Source organism: Notothenia rossii (assembly GCF_949606895.1).
Source record: "Notothenia rossii genome assembly, chromosome: 8".
NCBI classification, from domain to species: domain Eukaryota; kingdom Metazoa; phylum Chordata; class Actinopteri; order Perciformes; family Nototheniidae; genus Notothenia; species Notothenia rossii.
Genome location: NC_136906.1, coordinates 37,501,895 through 37,507,894, shown reverse-complemented (window position 1 = coordinate 37,507,894; position 6,000 = coordinate 37,501,895). Strand labels below are relative to the sequence as shown.

Genomic DNA, 6,000 nt, shown 5'->3' with positions numbered 1-6,000 from the left:
TCAAAAAGATAATAAATTATCCTTTCTATTCAATTTTACTTTGAGTAGCCTACGTGGTTTGCTAAAATAAACAAACTTGCTTTATCTATGATAGTAGGCTAAACATAGGCCTATATTGTAATAAAAAAAGAAATATTGGCGAGTGAGCGTTGCAACGCAAGCCCTTGGCAATTGTCGCTTCTTGAGGGGAGTTTCCACTGCTTGCTACGATAACCAGGTGTATTATTACTAGTAAAGACAAATAACTAAAAAATAAATATCTGTATTGACACAGCAACGTGTACAATATGTTATTAGACTTGGCTACAGACTTAGGGCAGCTGTAACTGATTGCAGTTGCCACTGCTAGTGAGATGCTAAGATTTATATTTGATAAATGAGGCAAAGGACAGTTATATTTGATTGTACACATGTATAAATGTGTTATTTTAAATCCAGGCATATGTACTTAATTTGTATTATTTTCGTTGTTACTAAACAGATTAATGTCATTGTATCTGTTTTGTTGTTTAATATTTTAATTCTGGTTGAACATTTTTATTGAAATGCTTCAGATTATTCTTATTAGATATTGATATCAGTGAATCTAAACAAACCATGTTATTCCGTTAAGACAATCATGACAGTATATTAAAAATCAAGACACAATGCATGCTTTTTTATCGACCCTTTTATCGCGTTTAGAAACTGGCGAACAATTTATATTGTTCGAGTTCTTGACAGAACTTTTCGTAATCGTTTCTTTTGTCAAATGCAAAGGTGAAGAGCTCGTGTGGGGAGTCATGCTCATCCGTCTCCCCTTGCCACATTTTCAGTGCTTGTAGGCTTTGCGCTTGGTTGTCCTTATCCATGAACAGGAAAGAGGGCAACTTGAGTCCCTCCTCAAAAACTGTGTTTTGGCACCAAACAGCAGCAGCCTTCATATGTGTTATAAAGATGTTTTCCTGCAAGAATGAAATACATTTACTTTAACTAATGCTTAAAAATGTAAAATGTAAATCTAGTAAATAACCAGATTTACCTCAACTTCTAATTTCATTGAATAATTAAAACAAACCTTTGCATCAAATATAACCAGAGATTGCTAATCGAGATTGACATATCATTGAAAAGGCTTGCTTTACATTCAATAACATTATAACCTAAGAAATGTTGTTGTTGTTGTTGTTGTTGTGTGTTGGATTTGAATTTAAATGAATAGTAGTTCCCTACCATTTTTATTGTGAATACCAGCAAATATACCATGATCTTTTAGTGAATGGAAGAAATAAAATCACTGCTAATCTAACTATAACATCTTCCTGTATCTTTGCCTACAAAGCACATACTGCTTTTATATATATAAAAAGGTTGCCGAAATTCACATAATAGATTTTTTGAGTTAATATTTTGTGGGTGTTTTGTAAAATCCTTACCTCTTCTGGTATGTGAGCCTCATCTACTGTCATGTCAGCTCTGGAAAAAGGAAAATTATTTGTCAAGAAACTGGTGCCATTCCTTCATTACATTAAGGTAATCTTGATATGCAAAACTACTACATGTCCCTGGCAGAATGGATTTATTGATGTTGCACATAGGCAATGCACACTTTCTGCCTGGTAGCGGCAGATTTTTCTTTCCTGTGACATCCACTGAATAAAAACCTTTAAACAAATATATTTGTAATTAAAAGCATGTTGAAATCTGACATTGAAATGAGGCTTATGCTGTGTTTTATGTTATTTAACTATAGTTATTTTACCAATACCTATCATCTCACCTCTGGCAAAAGGACCCCTGATATATAAAGCTACTTCTTAGCTACAGTTCGAGGCAGTGAGAGGATGTTTTCAATGCGCTGGATGATCTCCTCTGTCTGAATATAAAAAACATAGAGGAAATTAACAATATGAGACCTAACAATGTGTGAAACTTGCTAATTGTAAACTAATAATGTTCCTTAATTGTTTTATGTATTTCTCCCTTGACCCCCTCTGTGAAAATATATGTATGAAGATTTGCATGTCTGCCCGATTTGCACTGCGCAAGTGCGAGTTGGTCTCCCATATTATTGGACAGCTACGTACGGCAATTCAAACAGGACATATGACAAAGCGGCATTTGGCAAAGAAGCAAAAAAAAAGACCACATTAATCTGAATGAGAGAGATGAGTTACATCATCTTGTTAACGCACTTAAAGACCTGCTTAAACTAAATATCCAAATGTATTTATATTAAGTACCAATTGTGTTTGTTAACTATATTACATAAATCAGCTTTATCTGTCTGAGGTAATCATCATATATATATATTACACTGTGAAAAACAATGCGCTGAATGAATGTTACATTTGAGGCGTTGCAGACATAGAATACCTTGCCAAACATACTGTATATATTTGAAAATGTTATATAACATTTAAAATAACATGATTTAAAGATACATTTTAAATGAATCAAAGGCTATTGTTTGCCATGCTTGAAATATCAGGAATGATATGCTAATGACATAGAAATAGAACTCTACATACCTTCATGTCATTGAACAAAGTGAAATGTTCGCTGTAATGATGACGTAGCGCTGGATCCAATCCTTTGTGTTTTGTTACGACCCTGGGACGTTAGGTCAGGTGTGTGGAAATGTTTCCCTCCTGTGTCTATGAGTGTGTGTGTGTGCGTGTGTGAGCAACAGGTGGTGCTCGTTAAGCTGATTAGCTACCTTCAACCTGCTGATTGGTCCACCTGAAGAAGAGAGGATATTTAACAGCAGCCGTGCAGTTCCTCGGCCTCTCTCCGACTAGACTTCTCCTACTCCCAACATACATTTGCGCTGCGATGTCTGTCCTGTTACACTGATTGCTGAGTTATACCGTATGCCGGTCCTTTCTCCCGTGTTGTGAGAAAAGCTACTAAACCTGTCTTTGTTAGACACGCTTTATTTATTTTGCTGAGGAGTGCAAAACCCTTTCTTTTTTCCTTCTGGATAATTCGTTTTCTCCTGTTTTTTGCATTAGAGTAGGTAAGATTTGTGTATGTTTATTTTTCTCATTTGATAGGTAAGATTTTGTGTTAAAAGCTTTCTTTGTTTTGTGGTTTTGCTACTCCGGTGTGTAATAATTTTAGGTAAATAAATGTACCAAATGCTTTCTCGTGTTCTTGGGAGTGGGAAAAGTGGGGAGAGTGCATTTTATGCTGCGCCTAGGTTCCCCTAGGTCTGGGCGTAACATATTTGGGGGCTCGTTCATCCGGTCTTTCTGTTCTTGTCATCGGGTCGGGTAAGCATGGCTATTTCCTATTCTCGTACATTCTATGTTTCTGGTTGACAGTTTGTCTGTTTGGAATTCACAATGGAGAGTCAATTAGAATTGTTTACTCAGGAACCCTCCATTGAGATACTAGATAACTGCACGGTAGCAGATTTAGTGTTAATTGCGCAGTTCTATGATGTGTTTGTGCCTACAAAAAAAAAAACAGGAGTTAAAAGACCTGTTGTATGCAAAACTAGTCGAAAAGGGTCTGTTTGAGGAGAAAGTTCATACACATGAAGTGGATGATCTGGCAGGTTTGTCCGCCCCACTCCAAGGCCTGCCTTCTCAAGCTGGGATGTCGGTAGAGGAGCTACAGCTGACTCTGTGCATCAGGGAGATAGAGCTGAGACACAAGGAGCTGGAGGTGGAAGCCATGCATATACGGGTTAAAACTCTGGAGATAGAGCGGGGAGTCGCTCTGCATTCCAGTTCATCACCTACCCATAGACCACACACAAATCCCCATGATGACAGTTTTGATGTGAGTAGGCACATAACATTAGTCCCACCGTTCAGGGAAACGGAGGTAAACACATACTTTAATGCCTTTGAACGCATCGCTGGTATGCTACAGTGGCCAAAGAGAGTGTGGCCTCTGTTGTTACAATGCAAATTTGTTGGTAAAGCTCAGGAAGTTTGCATTGCCCTGACTGTTGAGGAGAGCCTCGATTACGAAATTAAGACCACAGTCCTTCGAGCGTATGAATTGGTACCGGAGGCATACAGACAAAAATGTAGGAATGGTAAAAAGGTTGTCAACCAGACCTACATGGAATTTGCGAGAGGAAAAGGTGGCCTTTTGATCGGTGGTGTCAAGCTAGCAAAGCCACGTCCAGGGAGGCCATACGTGAGCTCATTCTTTTGGAAGAGTTTAAAAATCAACTGCCTGAGAAAATTGTCACATTTCTGAATGAGCAGAAAGTTGTCACTTGCTGCTGCCGCGGTACTGGCAGATGAATTTGTGTTAACTCACAAAAATGTTTTTTTTCTTCCAGTTTGCCGTGATCCTGTGACAAGTGACAGAAGGGTAAAATCGCCTTCCCATGGTAGTGCCAAAGCAGCTGAGAGCAGGGAGTGCTATTACTGCCGTGAGCAAGGACACCACATCGTCGACTGCCCTAGCCTAGAAAGGAAAGAGCAGTACGCAGGTAGAAAAACGCCATCCCCTATACATTTTATTCATACCAAACCGCACTCTGTAAAGAACGTTGCATCAAACGTGGAGGATAGCGCTATTGATGAGGCGTTCAAGCCTTTTATTTCGCAGTTTTCTGTGTCTTTGACAAGTGAGGGAAAACAAATCCCCATCACAATTCTGAGGGACACAGGTGCTAAGCAGTCGATTATTCGTGGTGGTGTCCTGCCGTTCTCAGCTCAGTCGTATAGTGGGACAGACATTTTGGCATGGGGGGTTAAACTAAGTGTTTTGCGTGCGCCCTTGCATTTTGTTCAGTTGTCGTCCAAATGTATTTCTGGTGTGGTTAAGGTGGCTGTGCGTTCCCAGTTACCAATTAACGGTGTTGATCTGATCCTGGGTAATGATTTGGCTGGGAAGAAAGTTTTTCCGTCACCCGAAGTGGTTAATGATCCAGCTATGATGACATGTGTGTCTGAGTCCACTGCGTTGGATTCGGTTCAGCTGTTCCCTGTGTGTGCTGTAACTCGTGCCATGTCCTGAAAACTAGGTGACGTACTGGATCTGAGTGACTCTTTTATGAGTGACTCCGATCCACTGAACCCACTGGCAGAGGGTCAAGAGAAAATATCTGTTTCCATAGAGCTTCAGCCTGACAGCAAACCCCTTCAACTTTCAGTGGATAAAGATCAGTTGATTAAAGCACAGAAATCTGACAGTACATTGTTGTCCTGCCTATCCTTTGAAAATGACAAAATGGGTGAAAGATCAGTGTCTTACGTATTTGATGATGGTGTTCTGATGCGCCGCTGGTCGCCTAGCTCAGGTTGTACGCAGGAGTCTGGGTACCAAATTGTAGTTCCACAGCCGTTTCGTTTACAAGTGCTCAGTTTGACACATGATCCTACTCTCTCCAGTCATTTAGGAGTCCGGAAAACCTACCAGCGGGTTCTCCGTAATTTTTTCTGGCCTGGACTTAAATCAGACGTTGCTAAATTCAATCGTTCTTGCCATACCTGTCAGATGTCTGGTAAGCCAAACCAGGTAATTCCAAAAGCCCCTCTTAGACCGATCCCCGTCATGGGAGAGCCTTTTGAGCATGTTATTATTGACTGTCGGGCCGTTACCTAAAACAAAATCAGGTAATCAATACATTCTTACGGTGATGTGCGCTGCTACTCGTTACCCGGAGGCGGTACCGCTGCGTTCGTTAAAGGCTCGCTCTATTGTGAAAGCGTTGGTAAAGTTTTTCTCCACGTTTGGCTTCCCAAAAAACATCCAAAGTGACCAGGGATCGAATTTTATGTCCAAAGTATTCGCGCAGGTCATGTCAGAGCTAGATATCGGACACCGTACGTCAAGTGTGTACCATCCAGAGAGTCAAGGCGCGTTAGAAAGGTTCCATCAGACGCTAAAAAGCATGCTTCGCAAATTTTGTACCGAAAATAATCGTGAGTGGGATGAGGGTTTACCGTTATTGTTCGCTATAAGAGAGACAGTACAGGAGTCTTTAGGATTCAGTCCGGCCGATTTGGTTTTTGGCCACACTGTGCGTGGCCCGATGCGTCTGTTGAGGGA

At 40.4% G+C, this 6,000-nt stretch overlaps 1 long non-coding RNA gene across 1 annotated transcript; it reads right to left on the bottom strand.

The window, feature by feature from the left end:
- Nucleotides 1-708: 708 nt before the first annotated feature.
- LOC307016953 lies at nt 709-2,641 on the bottom strand. The gene is made up of 3 exons (XR_013801976.1): nt 2,511-2,641; nt 1,416-1,455; nt 709-944 (listed from the first exon to the last, which is right to left on the bottom strand). It is a non-coding gene; the product is annotated as an uncharacterized lncRNA (long non-coding RNA).
- Between the last annotated feature and the right edge of the window lie 3,359 nt (nt 2,642-6,000).